The sequence below is a fragment of the Onychomys torridus genome, chromosome 19 (genome assembly GCF_903995425.1).
Source record: "Onychomys torridus chromosome 19, mOncTor1.1, whole genome shotgun sequence".
NCBI classification, from domain to species: Eukaryota; Metazoa; Chordata; class Mammalia; order Rodentia; family Cricetidae; genus Onychomys; species Onychomys torridus.
The window spans coordinates 33,396,057-33,412,283 of NC_050461.1; the positions used below are offsets into that span (position 1 = coordinate 33,396,057).

The window sequence follows — 16,227 nt, forward strand, 5'->3', positions numbered from 1 at the left end:
TCATTCCAGATGGATCTCTGTGAGTTCAAGGCCACACTGGAAACAGCCAGGCATGGTGACACATGCTTTAATCCCAGGAAGTGATGGCAGGAAGCAAAAAGGTATATAAGGCGTGAGGACCAGAAACCAGGCCTAATTAAGCTTTTAGCTTTTAGCAGCAGTTCAGCTGAGATCCATTCGGGTGAGGACTCAGAGGCTTTCAGTCTGAGCAAACAAAATCAGCTGAGGAGCTGATAAGGTGAGTGGCTTGTTCTGTCTCTCTGATTTTCCAGCATTCACCCCAATACCTGGCTCCCATGTTTGTTTTTATTAATAAAACCTTTTAAGATGCTACACTGGAATATAAATAAATAGGAAAGGCACTAGTCGTTCTGTGGCAGAACACTGGGTACTAATTAGTCTTCTGATTTCCTGGCACCCTTGTGGTAGATTATCTTTTTCTGAGATGACCATTCAGTATATCCCATCCTGAATGTTCCTACCATGCGAAGCAAATGCTCCTGCATTGAAAGATGGGACCACTCCTCTACTGAGAGACTCCTCTGTTGTGGATATCACTCTGTATAAATAAAGTGCTGATTGGCTAGTAGCCAGGCAGGAAGGATAGGGTAGGTGGGACAAGGAAGAGGAGAAGGCTGGGAACAGGAAGGCTGGAAGGAGACACTGCCAGCCGCTGCCATGAGAAGCAACATGTAAAGACACCGGTAAGCCACAAGCCATGTGGCAAAGTATAGACTAAGAGAAATGGGCTAAATATAAGAGTAAGAGCTAGACAATGGTAGGCCTGAGCTAATGGCCAAGCAGTTTGAATAATATAAATGTCTGTATGATTATTTTATATGTGGGTTGTGGGACCGCGGGGGCTTGGTGGAACCTGGAGAGAAGCTCTCCAACTACACTCCTCCTTCTGTGAAAGCTGGGTCAACCTGTGACTGCAGTGGCAGCAATATCATGCACACACTAAGGCTAAGCTACAAAAGATGATATATTTTCCACCTGCGCATTGTGGGAAAACTTATTCTAGAAAACTGGTCACCATATTAGGAGGAAACCAAGCAACTTCCTGGAAAGATTATGTGTAGTGTTTCAGCAGTGTCTCAGCTGAGGGTCTAGATGACAATCAACATCTACAACCAGATGCACCCATGGCAAGGCCTTAGATGTCACAGCTCCCAGCCTTCCAGCTGATGCTCAGCTCAAGAGAGACAGCCAGTCCTCACCCATCCCAAAGCCTTAGGAACAAGTACAATTGTGCTCTTTATTTTAAAACACTGGCTTCTATGGTGATTTGTTATGTAGTAATATATATCTTGAATAATTGTTAATACAAAAAATTCATAGATGATGAGCACCTATACGTGTTAATGAAAAGATTCATGCCTGCATAGTCATAATTTATAAAGATGTCAGTTGATTAAATGGTTAATCAACACAACAGACTGTAACCATTTGTGGGGCAAGATTGAAAGTGTAGGAAGTGTGCTTTCCATGAGCTTGGCTTCAGTCACAAGCCACAGTTTTCAAAGCTGCCTCCTGGGTATGCTGTGGAAACTCACAAAAGAACTTTTTATTCCAGCCTGTTGAAATGCAATACTAACATGACCCAGGAAGGTGGATATGCAAAAGGACTTGGTTTTCTGACCAGAAAACTTACATTATGAAGTTCAGTAGTCACTGCTCTTTCACGTTACCCAACACGTCAGCTACCTGAAAGTTTCAAGAAATGGCTTTATGCTTGAAAAAAAAAAAAAAAGCCACAGTTCAACAATGAAACTGTTGATAAAGTGTCTCATTCCCAAGTGATGGGGAAGGGGGTTGTTTATGATTTTCTAAATTACTATAGGGTTTCTTCATTTCGATTGTGCTGATGATAATTGATTCCAATCTGCCTCAAGGGCTGCCTGTTCCTTAGGCTACCTTTTGATTAGTGATTGAGAAAGAGCAGGAAATTAAATAACAGGTGACTCATCATGTCACAAGGGCAGCTCTGATCAAATTTAATAAACACAGCAAGTCTCCATGAGAATGTTTTCAAATGTTCTGGAAAATTCCAAAGAATTAATTATTCCCTTCCAGGTATTTTAGAACAAGCAAAGACTGAGGTGATTTTGTTTCCATGCTCAGAACATACTAGTATACACAGATGTGCTTAAATGTACAGGTAAGAATTTCCTTATCCACTAACCATAGCCTATTGCCATTCAATGAAAAATCAGCAAAGTGATTATCAGGAAAATGATATTAGGCATAATGATAGTGGGCAACATGACTGACAAGACCTACAGAAAGAGCCTACCATTGATGGCCTTTATTTTGGTCTCCATTATTCTGAACCCTGAATTCAGGAGTGTTGGATTCATAAAATCTGAATGGTTTATATCAAAAATATGTACCCTCTGACTGGCTCATTCCTCTCTGGCAAAAGAAACTTTGAGGGGTGTGCTAATGTTTAGAAAGGAAGTGACCCAGAAGAGGAAACCTGGGCATGTCCCTTGGATGCCATTGGAGGCAGTCTGTGGTGATAAGTCGACAAGAGATTTAGAAAGAATCCATTGTTGTGAACCTATGGAATCCTTCAAAGTCATGACAAGTGTGTGGTACTTAATGTGTGTCCCTAATGTGTGTTTTAGAGAACCTAAAGCTTATGTATCACTTACCAGTAGAAACAGTGGCTGGAGATTTCTTTATAAGGATAAAAAAATCAGAAAGAATTCTTCATTTTTGCCTCCTTTTAAGATCAATTTAATGTAAATATGGGTATACCTAACTATAATTTGGGGACTCTGGTCTTTCTCTGGTTGCTAATCCATAGTGACTCTCTCTTGCTTACCTTTGCTTGGTTCTTTGTGGTCAAACAATTTTATTCCACAGTCTCTAAGTTTCTTCTAAGTTTAACATGTATGTGATGCTGGAATCGCAGCGATACTAGCATCTACTATCTTCAAATGTAAAAGCAGAAAGTAGACCATTGTAATCTGTATATAAAGTGTCCCCTTGGGCCGGGCAGTGGTGGTACACGCCTTTAATCCCAGCACTGGGGAGGCAGAGCCAGGCAGATCTCTGTGAGTTCGAGGCCAGCCTGGGCTACCAAGTGAGTTCCAGGAAAGGTGCAAAGCTACACAGAGAAACCCTGTCTCAAAAAAACAAAAAACAAAAAAACATAAAGTGCCCCCCCCCAAGCAAATGTGGTCCTTCAAAAGTGTTCAGGGACAGAATCATGAGGGCTTTGATTTCACCAATTGATGAATCCATCCATAAATTCATAGCTGAATTAACAATGAGGAGGTTTGACCTTTTTTAAAGGAAGTAGATCCCTTGTGCATGGCCCTGAAATGGGTATCATGCCCCTCCCAACCTCCGCCATGAGGTGAGCCCCTCGGCATCATCATCTTTCCTACCACCTGTGCCTTGACTCAGTCCCAAAGGCAGCTGGCGATAGAGCCACGATCCAAACCTAACCTCTCCTCTTTAAGTTGATTCCTCTTGTTTATTTGTCCGTTTGTTTTTTGAGACAGGGTTTCTTTGTGTAGCCTTGATCTGTAGACCAGGCTGACCTCAAACTCACAGAGTGCTGGGGTTAAGGTAAAGGTTAAAGGCAAGCGCCAAGACCACCACTGGTCTCCTCTTCTAACTTTGCCACACTAGTGGAGCCGAAATAGCACAGGCATACATAGAGTTCTTCACTAGCTCTGAAAATACAAATACATTTCTAGTTTCCCTGTTTAAAAGGATCTCATAGCATCTATACAAAAATCATTATAGATTACAACAAATGATAAAATATAGACAATTACAGATGTTAATTTACCATGTAGAAAGTTGTTTAAAATGTCTCATCTCGATATCTATCTTGATTATCATTTTAGAAGTAAATACTTTTGCAATTTTCTCCATCTTTTAATATGTTAATTTGTGAACTATAGGGGCTGGGGCCCTGGGAAAATGGCCCAGTAGGTAAAATGTTCCTTGACTGAGAATGTGGACCTGAGTGTGAGTGCCAGCACTCACATAAAAAGCTGGCCCAACAGTGTCTGCTTGTAACTGCAGTACTGAGGAGGGGAATCCAGGCAGATCCTGAGGCTCAGGGGCTATTCAGCCAAGCAAATCAGTAAGACTGTGGACCCTGTCTCAAAAAACAACAGGGATCGTGCCTAAGAAATGACCCTTGAGGTTGAACTCTGGCCTCTGTCTTAGTTGGGGTATCTACTGCTGCAGTGAAACATCATGACCAAAAAGCAAGTTGAGGAGGAAAGGGTTTATTTGGCTTACACTTACATATTGCTGTTCACTATTGAAGGAAGCCAGGACAGGAACTCAAACAGGCCAGGAACCTGGAGGCAGGAGCTGATACGGGGGCCGTGGAGGGGTGCTGCTTACTGGTTTGCTCCCCTTGGCTTGCTCAGCTTGCCTTCTTATAGAACCCAGGACCATCAGCCTAGGGATGGAACCACCCACAAAGGGTTGGGCCCTCCCACACCAATCACTAAGGATATGCCCTACACATTTGATTGCAGCCTGATCTTATGAAGGTATTTCCTTAAATGGGGCTCCTTTCTCAGATGACTCTAGCTTGTGTCAAGTTGACACCAAAGTAGCCAGAACACATGCAACATACATGAAAAGAAACATACATGAACACATACACACGTATACACATACAAGAGAGAAACATATGGGACAATGGAATCTCAGCTCCAAAATTGTTCATAAGCAATGTGTATACAAATTTGGACACTTTAAAACATTTAAAAGTTAAATAACCAGATAAATGTTAACCCTCAATTACTAGAAGACCATGAAAGAAAACGTTCCATGGAATGCTTAAGTGTCCTTCAAATTGGTGTGCCTTAAGTCTAGTCTCAGGCATGATGGTATTAGGAGGTAAAGACTTCAAAAGATAATTAATAATGAAAGGGCCCATATAAAAGAGACCCAGGATCTCTGGAGCTCTCATTTATCCCTATGAGGACTCAGGAAAAAAGATGGAATCTACAAACTAGGAGATAGTTTCTCACTAGACACTGAATCATTGTTTGCTGTTATAGCCCAAATAAACCAAAGCAAGAAGCCATGGGAATTGTGTAATTATACACAGACTCGCTAAGGCTGAGTAGGGAACTAAGTATGAGATAATGAGCATCATGCTGTAGAAAGAAAAAAAAAATGAACACCTTGAAACTAATTCACCAAGAGAGGAGAAAGCCAAAAGCAGGTAAGAACACAGTGATCCAGTACTTTAAGGACTGCCCTGTAGTTAATGGATCACTTTATTTTGTGTTATTGCAGAAGAGTAAGCTTTGTTGGGGCATAGTCTCATTTGAACATGCCAACGATGTAAACAAGGTTTTCCAAAAATGAAATAGTCTTAGGAAACAGTGAATTTCCTATTATGAAAAACTTCCCATTGAAAATGTAAGCATTTGGGATTTAGGGTCATGGTTGAACTAGCTGTCCTTTCGAGAGTAGCTATTTTTAGTTCTATCTCCAGACGGCAAGCTAGGGGCTGGAGAGAGGGCATCAGTCACTACTTCCTGCTCTCCCAGAGGATCCTAGTTCAGTGCTCAGCGCTCGCACTAGGTGGCTCACAACCACCTACAACTCCAGCTCCAGGGAATCCACAGCTCTTCTCTGGTCTTCAGACACACACCCACAGTAAATAAATAACTAAATTAAATCTTTAAAAATAATAATCGAAGACAGGAAGACATTTAAAGTATAAAACAAGAGTGAAAGAAATTAAATAGAGCGTCCCGGAGAATAAGCAGAAAACACATCATAGGAAAAGATAGGATCAGTAAGGTCATTTAGCCAGAAAAAAAAGGTGCTCTTTGACCTTTACTTTGAGAATCAGTGTCTTAATCCAAAGCACGACTAGAAATGAGCAGTTTAACTAGAATAGAAAGCAGATAAATCGGGAAGCTATCCTGGCAGGGGAGTGTGACTATTGGTCCTTCAAACATGTCAGGGTTGGGGATGTAGCTCAGAGGCAGAGCTAATGGCCAGTACACAGGAGACTCCATGTGCTCGATCCTCAGCACTGGAGGGAAGGAGTGAAGAAAGCCTTTTAGTGACTTCAAAGTTATAGGAATTTAGATGCAGGAAGACTAGGATATGGGTTAAATCGCCAGCCATTTGTCTTCTATGTATTCTGTGATTTATGCCAATGGGAGGTGTGGTAGAGAAGGAAGAAGCAGCTGAGAAGTTGGAGATGCGAGCAGGAAAGGTGATGTGTGGGTTATCGGGAGATGAGGATGCTAACTCTCCAAACAGCCTGTAGCATTTACACTTGAGGTTTTCACACAGTATTCCTAGTCACCAACCCAAAGGAATCCCTTTCTGCAAAGTGTGTAAAACTGGCACGCACATACACATCATACACATGTTAACAATTGCTATCTATTTCAAGAAGACAGTGTGCTAATAATACCCTCACATCTTAGTTAAATTCCAACTCAAACAACTACATTCTACCTTCCTAAGTCCTCTACTGTCTTATTTCACTTCCTTAAAAGCTAATAAAACATGTCTAGAGTTGTTTATGTAATGACACTATAGAGTAGAGTATGATTCTTAAATTTTTAAAATATGGCTACAAAACTCCATGCATCTCTGAAATAAAGTCTCTTTAAATTGTGTCTGCTTGCCTTTTCCACAGCAATAATATTTTGGATATCTATTTTGTTACTGTTACGTATTCATGAACTATCATGACTTGGGGTATAATATGTCCTAATTACTTTTTTTTTTATTTTAGGGGAGAGCGCGAACGCAGTCCCCCACTACCACAAATTATGCAGTCGAGTTTCCCACACTTGGGGAAATCGGAGGTGTCAGCACATCTGGAGTGCAATGGATAAGCCTCGCCCTGGGAAAACCACCTTCGTGATCATGGCATCTCCCCTGCCAGGTAAGTATCTTCATTATTTTTATATAGCATTGTGTTTTCTAAAGTTAGATTGGTGAAACATCTTTTCAAATTTCCTCATATTTCACGTGGTTTTCTGTGGAATATTATTTAGGTTCACAGTAGCAGCATTGTGGAGTTAGTGACACGTGCTTACAATCCTAGGACTTGAGAGGCTGAGTTCAAGGTCAGACTGGGCAATGTAATGAAACTTCATCTCAAAAATCAAAAGAGGGCTAGGATATACAACTCAGTAGCAGAGCATTTGTCTAACATGTGTGAAGCCCTGAGTTCAAAATCTGTCAGCACCAAGAGATTAGATAAATAAATACAGATGAACAAACAAAGGAAGAAAAGTCAAAGGAGGAAAGAAGGAAAGAGAGGGGAGAAGGGAGGGAGGAAGAGAGGGTGGAAAAACGAGAAGAAATGTCCGCCCTGTCATGTTCCTTCACTTCACCTTTCGGGTGTCAGTTTTTTTTCTGACTTCTCTTTCTATTGAGACAAGACCTAACTCAGCCCCCTTGTTAGAAAATCCTGGCATCATGAGAAGGTAGGACTTTGGCCCTGGTTCAACAAACTTTCATGGTCATACTCTTTCAGCTCCGTTCTGGCGGCTTAACCTGATAACCAGAAAGAAAGGAACTGCTTAGCGGCGTGTCAGCTCGCTATCTAGCTGGCTTCACATGTCGAAAATGTAAAATCCTACCAGCCATGGCTAGGATGGATGTCATATCAAACAAAGGCTAATCATGTTCAACGGATGCTCCTTTAAAATGCCCCAAATCTACTTGAGAACCAACCTGATAACAAAGCCATGCCTGTGGAGGGATGATTCAGTTGTATCAATGGACTTGTCACTCAGACCTCAACCAAGAAAATAAATGTGATGGGGCAGATGGGTGTTAAAAGCATGCACAGTCTTGATAATAAGAAAACATCAGCAAAAAAAATGAAAAAAGGGAACTTTTCTAAAAGTCCACACAAAACGTTGTTTTGTGAGTTTTTTAGTTTTTGTGGCATGTGCACGGGAAGATGAGCTATTAGCTGGCCTGAAAAATTAGATAAATTTAATCTTAAGAAATCTTTCTCTTGCTCTTGCTGTGATCATGATTTTTAAATTGAGGCTACACAGTTTGTTCTGCTGCATTCCAAAATTGCAGCTGGAAGAATTATTTTTTAAACTGGGACTATACCTCTCCCACGCCTCAAGCATTGTATTTCATTTATATAATGCTAGGGAGTGAGGGTTCTTTTTTTTTTTTTTTTTGCCTTTTAATGAGTTGGTTTAATTAATTCAAAGTGATACAGAATTCAGAGTACAACAAAGATGTAACAGCTCTGGTAGGATTTCGGACTGAGTTTACTTTAAATTCACAGCTGAGGTAGGAACTGCTGAACACTAGAGACCATGTATTATTGATTATTATAATTTTTTCTACAAAAGTTTATTACAATGTACAACAGTCTCCAGGATAACACTTCATTCTAACTATAGGTGGCAAAGATGTTATAGTAGGGAATCCAGATGTTTAACAGGCTCCAGAGTAACACCTCATTCTAGCTGTAGGTGGCAAAGATGTTATGGCAAGGAATCCAGATGTTTAAATAGGAATGGAAGAGGGTCACCGTCATCTCAGATACGAGGAACAGCTTACTTTTTGCCAGATGTCTTAATTCCACCTGTGGCCAGGGGTCCCTTGTCCGCGGCCTTGGTTTTAGCTCCTCGAGTTTCTTCTGCTCCTCTTTCTGTTTCTGCTTGAAAGTCTCATCTTCCTTGTCCATCTCCTTGGTCTGCTTCTTGGGCTGTTTCAGGGGCTTCTTTTTGCCACCATCATGGTCTGACATGGCGCCTACAGTCAGCTGATGGCTAGTTCTTAAATGTACCTTCAGAAATTCTAGTTTGCCTCCTCACTTTCCCAAGATTCTTCTTATTTTCTTGTCCCAGACACTTTCATTATTTGTGAGTACAATTTGTAGGTGATATTATTTCACTTCTATAAATTACTGTCCAAGTATAGTAGACTCTAACTGAAGGTGAAGGCTACTATTTCTACATTCTTTAATAATTTGTTAAGATGATTTGGATTTCCATTTGAGAAGCTTCCTTTGAAATCTAATCAAATAATGCTGAGATAGGAATATTTGGAAAGATTTACTAAGTCCTTCCCTTAGGAAACTATATTCTCTTGATTTATCTAGTCCCTCAGCTGGGCAGAGTGATACACAGATCTGTAGTCCTAGCACTTAGGAAGCTGAAGCAGATGAACTCAAGGTCTTGGCCAACCTGGTCTATGTAGTGAGTTTTAAGCACATCTTAAAAATGAAATTTCATTTAAACAATTTAACTAATACCTCTGTCTTAGTCAGTGTTCTACTGCTGGGAACAGACACTGTGACCAAGGCAACTCTTAAAGAAGAAAGCATTTGGTTGGAAGCTTGCTTACACTTTCAGAGGTTCAGTTTATTATCTTTATGGTGGGGAGCATGGGAGCATGAGGGAAAGCACTGGTGCCATAGCTGTTTTCAGGTCTGTAAGGAGAGAGAGAGAAGACAGAGACAGAGAGAGAGAGACAGAGACAGACAGAGAGAGACAGACAGAGAGAGACAGACAGACAGAAAGAGAGAGAGAGAGAGGGAGACTACATCTGCCATGGGCTTTTGAAACATCAAAGTCCACCCCCAGTGACACTCTTCCTCCAACAAGGACATATCTACTCCCACAAGGCCACACCTCCTAATCTTTGTAATTCTTTCAAACGGTTCCACTCCCTGGTAATCAAGCATTCAAAAATATAAGACTATCAGGGCCATTTCCATTTAAACCACCAAATTCCCTGACACCCATAGGCTTGTAGCCATATCATAATGCAAATTTTCATTCAGTCAACTTCAAAAGTCCCATAGTCTGTCAAAATCTCAACACTGTTTACAAGTCCAAAGTCTCTTTTGAGATTTAAGGCAATCTCTTCATTGTAATCCCATGAAAATAAAAAAAATAAAAAAAAAAAAAAAACAGATCACATACTTCCAACATACAATGGCAAAGAATACACATTTCCATTACAAACAGGAGGAAAGGGAGCATAGTGAGGAAATACTGGACCAAATAGAGACTTAAAACCAGCAGGGCGAACTCTGAATTTTAGATCTCCATGTCTAACATAAAGGACTTTTCAGATCTCCAACTCCTTTCAGCTCTGCTGACAACAACACACTTCTCTTCCTTGATCTAGTTCCATGCTTTGTTAGCAGATGTCTTTGTCAGGTATCCCATGACTCTAGCATTTCCAATGTCTTGGGTTCTCCAAGGCAATCCAGTATTCACCTTTACAGTTTCAGGCAATGGCCTATGTGGGCCTCCATGCAGGGACACCCCTGACACATGCATGGCTTCTAAACCTTTTTTTAGCCATAGAGGGAGATTCCACAACCCCTTTATTATATCCTTGACTCTAAAACCAGAACCACATGGCTAAATCTACCAAGTGCTGCTGCTTACATTAGAAAGCACAGAGAGTCAAAGTAGTATTCAATTATCTGACAGATTGCTCATGGGTTTTTATTTTTCCTGGAACCTGAATCTGTCTTAAATTATATAGACTAAGTTAACATCTATATTCTTTTTTTATAGTGAATGAAAAATCTTTATTACATTGATTGAATATGATATTCCAAGGCATGTGATATTGTGTATATGATCACAACTGAAAACCAAGCAATAAAACAATATATATTCAAATACTCAATATGTATACAATTACTTTAGAACCTGTTTGGACATATTTATAGTTATAATAATGACATTGTATACTGACAATTTCAACATTCATTACCAGAGAATCTACTTATGCCTTGTTGAAATACGTTTTTTGAAAAGGTATTATTAACTAAAATGAGGAGTGCTCTCCTCTAATTTCTGACCATAAACATATTGACTTACAATAAGCCTTATTTTTAGTGTTACTCAATATTAAAAATGTAATTTTTTCATAAACCAATTTCTCTCAGAGAACTTTTCATTGCACCTTTTATGTCTTTGTCCCTCAGACTATAGGTGATGAGCTTGAGCATGGGAACAGCAGCAGTGTAAAATGTGAGCCCATCAGGTCACGCTCCAAGGCACAGCTGGAACTGGGACTCTCATACATGAAGATGATGGCTCCGTGATAGATGAACCCACCCCAGTCAGGTGAGCTCCACGTGTAGAGAACCCTTTGCTCCTCCCTTCCACAGAATGCATCTTGAGAATGGCACCTCAGGAAACAAAGAGGATCAGGATAGTGATAATCTCAATGGGGCCCACATCGTAGAAGAGAAGAAGCTCATTGAACATCTTTATTCTTCATATAAATTGTCCACCAATTTCTCTTTATCTTACTTTTCACACTTGTATTTGATTAAGCTACTGAAACAGAATTACTTTCCCTCCCTTCCTTTAGTGTAGAAGGCAAAAATCATAACAACTTGGTTTAAAGATTAAACTTGGCTTTATTTTGGCCTCTAGTGATTTGTGTTCTTTGCGTATAACAGGCTCTTTCTCAGCTCTTGGTGGGCTTAACTTGGTGGGCTAGAATGTGGACAATGATGGTCATCAAGGCCACTTTAAATCAATGGCTTTCAAAGTCATTGTCTCACTACCAAGAACCAGAGAATGGGTACAAGGAGCAGGCAAAGCAAATGTAGGTTTGCTAAGGAAAACAGAGAACCAAACACTCGGTAGTAGGAGAGACTCCAATGGAGGAATGTCATTGTGTTGTCCTGTCTAATAGTTCCTTGCAGGTGTTATGTCAAGAGTTGGATGGAGACTAAACTAATCTCTATTGGATTGGTCACTTTGGAGCTGTGGTGGGCTAGCCCAGGAATACCTTTTCTAACCCCAGTTGCTTGTATTAATACATTAACTATGACCCGGCTATGTATCTGTATAAAAACACCCAAGGGTCTTTTTGTAGTACTTGCTTGCTTCTTATCCTAGGGGATTTTAAAGCAGGAAACATCTTGATTTTTAATTGCTTCCATATAAAGCCAAGGCTTTAGCAGGTACCCCACAAGTACTTTTTAGCTGAATATATTGAAACAAAGCTTGGGATATGGTAGCACCTTGACTGTGGTGATGGAACTTGGCTGCCCCCCATTTAAAGTCCATAGACACTATCAGGGTTCAGCTCCAAAATGGCCCTTTGGGATGCTGTGATGGAAACTCTGAAGCATATTATTACACCTTTGCCATCTGACTCCCTGGTAAGGCTCAACTAATAGAAGATGCTAGAAGGACACAGAAAACTAGGGTTGAAAAAAGGACCTCTCTTCCTTCCTTCCTTCCTTCCTTCCTTCCTTCCTTCCTTCCTTCCTTCCTTCCTTCCTTCCTTTTCTTTCTCTTTCTTTGACAGAGTCACACTATGTATCTCTGGTTGGCTTGATACTTTCTATGTAAACTCACAGAGATCTGTCCATCTCTGCCTCCTGAGTGCTGGGTTTAAAGGCTTACAATTAAAGAGCACACTACTTCTTGATTATTTTCTGTATCCACCAAGTCCTCACCCTAGCAGGGTGATTTTTCCTGCCTTTTCAAGCCCTCCTGGAGTCAGTTCCTTGGTGGCTCTACATTGGCACCATGAGTGTTCAGTCAAGAAAACCAGGGTGTCAGTCAATGAAGACCATTAATAAAATGGATAAGAAACTGATCAGATATGAAAGATGTGTTTTTTAAAAAATCAAAATAGAGCACAGAAGCCACACAGAGAAGATTATCCCCCAGAAGCTCCCCCTAAAAGCCAGTAAGATACCTGACTTGTCAGAACCTTGAAGCCTAGCATGGCTGGAACTCAGGTCTCAGCAAAGAGGTCCTGCCTGGCTAGTACAGATCCTGAGAGCTCAAGGGCTCATGAAACTGGGACTCAGACCTTAAGGCAGAAGTACTACCTGGCCAGTAGGCATGTACACGAAGAATTTCATCTTGGACCATGCTTATTGCTGGGGCTCAGAAATAAGTAGAAAGTATGTTTCCTGAGCCTGTGAGATGACCAGAGATAACTGGTGTTTATAGGTGGATACAGTCATTGTCTCAATGCTTCCCTTTCTGGTCTATTTATTGGATTCCTTCCTCCCTCTCCTCCTTTCTCTCTCCTTCCTCCCTCTCCCCTCTCCTCTTTTCCCCTCCCCCTTCTTTCCACTCTTCTCCCCCTCTTCCTCAGTCTCTGCCTGTGTCTGTCTGTCTCCCTCTCTGATCAAAACAGAGGAAACAGGTGAGCAAGTACCAATTCATAAAGACTGAAGAGAAGAAAAGCCACCCGTGATAGTTCATTCTGAGCCTAAGAAAGGACAGAAGCTAGAAACAGGGTTAAGGCATCATCTCCATGAGGTGGTTGTAGAGTGCGAGGTGGGGGGTGTGGGGAGAGGGCTGCTCTGTGGGTATTTTTTAGATCCCATAAGTCAAGGTGGCTCACAAACTGTAGACTAGATTATGCCCTGCTATCACTGAGACATTATGATGAAAAGTTGTGGCAAATGCTGGTGGTTCATACTCAGTGAGATAAAGCCAGTGTGTCAGGATTAAAGACAAAGCTTAGAAGACATATTATTCCACAAATACTAAGCCTTCCCTCACTGTTCTTTACGAGACAAATGGTCTAAAGTTACTCTGTGTGTGTGTGTGTGTGTGTGTGTGTGTGTGTGTGTGTGTGTCTGTGTGTGCGCACGCGCGACACGTTGTTGCTGTTGTTACTGTTGTTGGACTAGGGTTTGAACCTCAGGCCTTTGTACATACAAGGCAAGCACTTTAACATTGAGTTGTACTCCTAGCCATAGAGGTTACATTTTGTTTTCATGCGGCTGTTCATTAACTAACTAGCTATTGATTTTTCCAGATTATAATACAAACTCTTAGTGTGATTCAGAAAATTCTGTAGGGATTCACTAATAATACATATCCCTGAGAGAAAAATTCAGTTCTGTTAAACTATGTGCTTATTTTACTAGGTATTGCTAGTTGTGTGACATATGGGAAGCACAAGACACAAATATGGAAACGAATTTAATATGACACATATAATCACAGAATCACCTTTTTTAAAAGATCATTCTCTCTCAACTTCTTGAGTAGGGGACTACGAAAATCAGCAATTCAGCTTGTGTTTTGCTACTTTAAAAAAATGTTGCCAGGCAGTGGTGGAGCACACCTTTAATCCTAGCACTTGGTAGGCAGAGGTAGATGGATCTCTGAGTTCGAGGCCAGCCTGATCTACAAAGTGAGCTACAAGATGGGCAGGGCTACACAGAGGAACTTTGTCTCAAAACAAAACAAAACAAAACCAACCCCCCTCCCCCACCTAAAAAAAAAGTGAAATGTCTAAAATAAGTACAAAAGTTGGGTCATCAAATTCTAGCCATAAATTTAATTTAAAACCTTTTATCTTAAATTAGATTAAATACCCCTTTATGGATACACCTCATAGTTAGAGTCTTTAGAAGTTTTATTGATATTAAAGAACATTAATTCTCTAATCATGCCTCCAGGTATACACAAAAATGACGTCAAACACAGCAGAGTATTTTTAAATGCTTTGAAAAACTGCCACTCCATATGTTGGAGGGCACCCTGTAATACTGTAATATATTCTTGCAAGTATGGCTCACAGCAACATGTTTTATATCAAGAACAATATTTAAGTGACCCATCTGTTCAATTATTTACACTTTAAGTCTAATGTTAGCCTGATACATCTGCCATAAACAGCAATGTGTTTCTGTGGAAAGGTATTTATAAACATTGCTACATGATCCTCATGATGTCTGTACACAGTAAGAAGGTGGTTGTTGTTTTTTAATTGGAAAGCAAAGTCTGCAAAATCTAGAGAAAAAAATTACTGAGTTTCGTTGTTTAAAATTGTTTTGAGGATTTTAAAAAAATGTTATTAATTTGAGACATGGAAGATTTATGGCATGAAATTCACATGAAGGAAAAAAAGACAGGGAGTTGAAACTGAGGCTCAGGGACACACACACACACACACACACACACACACACATACACACACACACACATCCATTCAGCAAAGGGTAGAATGCATGCTGTTCAAGGCATTAAGGAAATCACTGGCCATTAATTAGCTGACCACTAGGCTAAACAAGCTGAGTTGCATGTAGCAAGAACCTGTAGACTTTACAGAGTGATCTGGAAAAGTTACTAAGCATGCTAAAGGCAGCCATAACAAAAAACTCTGGCCAACAAGAAGAATTTGATCCCCAGAGTTCTTCTAATATTTACAAAAACCAATTTTATTTTATTTTATTTTTTGCGGGGGGTGCAAATTAAAGCAAACTTTTATTAAAATGTTAAATAGTGAACAAGATGGAATTTGGTCAGGACTATCACCGGGAAACTTTCCAGGAGAGTGGCCCCAAGGCACCATTGTCAGACTTACATGAACAAAACCCACAGGCCACCAAACTTTCTTATGAGGCTTTATTGTTATTTTCGAGAACTACAGCTCCCAGAACCCCAGGAAGTTATCTGGCCCTTGGGCAGGTGGGGGACTTAAAGGTTAACTTAGGGTCTAACATTCCCCCCCATGAAGTTGTGTCCTGGGTTAAATCCTTAACTCTATGATGGTTACTGGTTTATATTTGGATCTAATAACCATCAGTATAATAATACCCAGATAGGAATTATCATTTAGTTATTGTATAATAATACCCAGATAGGAATTATCATTTAGTTATTGTATAATAATACCCAGATAGGAATTATCATTTAGTTATTGTATAATAATACCCAGATAGGAATTATCATTTAGTTATTGTATAATAATACCCAATAGGAATTATCATTTAGTTATTGTATCAATGATATAAAAGCCAACAGTAAATAGCAGAAAGCAGACAGGCCAAAGGTCCTGTGATGGGTAATATCTCTTTGTTCCCATCAAATTGTAGAGCTAGTAGTTAATAATAACCAATTTTCAATAACAAAACAAAAAGTACTATGGACACAAAGAAATAAGGACATATGAATATTACAGGAAGGCAGTTGTCAATTAAAATTGTCCCTGAAAAAAAACAACAGACTTTGAACTTTGTTTAAAAACAAAAGCAATATTCACGGCTGGAGAGATGGCTCAGCAGTTAAGAGCACTGGCTGTTCTTCCAGAAGATCTGAGTTTGGTTCCCAGTATCCACATGGCAGCCCACAACCATCAGTAACTCCAGTTTCAGAAGTTCTGATGCCCTCTTCCAACCTCCAAAGACACCAGGTTCACATGCAATACATAGATGTGCATGCAGGCAAAAATACATTTACATATAAAATAAGTTTTTAAAAAACT

General features: G+C 40.1%; 1 non-coding gene and 1 pseudogene across 1 annotated transcript; both read right to left on the reverse strand.

Moving 5' to 3' along the window:
• Nucleotides 1–6,751: 6,751 nt before the first annotated feature.
• On the reverse strand, nucleotides 6,752–6,915 carry LOC118570727. The gene has a single exon (XR_004943224.1). It is a non-coding gene; the product is annotated as a U1 spliceosomal RNA (small nuclear RNA).
• Nucleotides 6,916–8,555: 1,640 nt separating this feature from the next.
• LOC118570387 lies at nucleotides 8,556–8,749 on the reverse strand (annotated as a pseudogene).
• Between the last annotated feature and the right edge of the window lie 7,478 nt (nucleotides 8,750–16,227).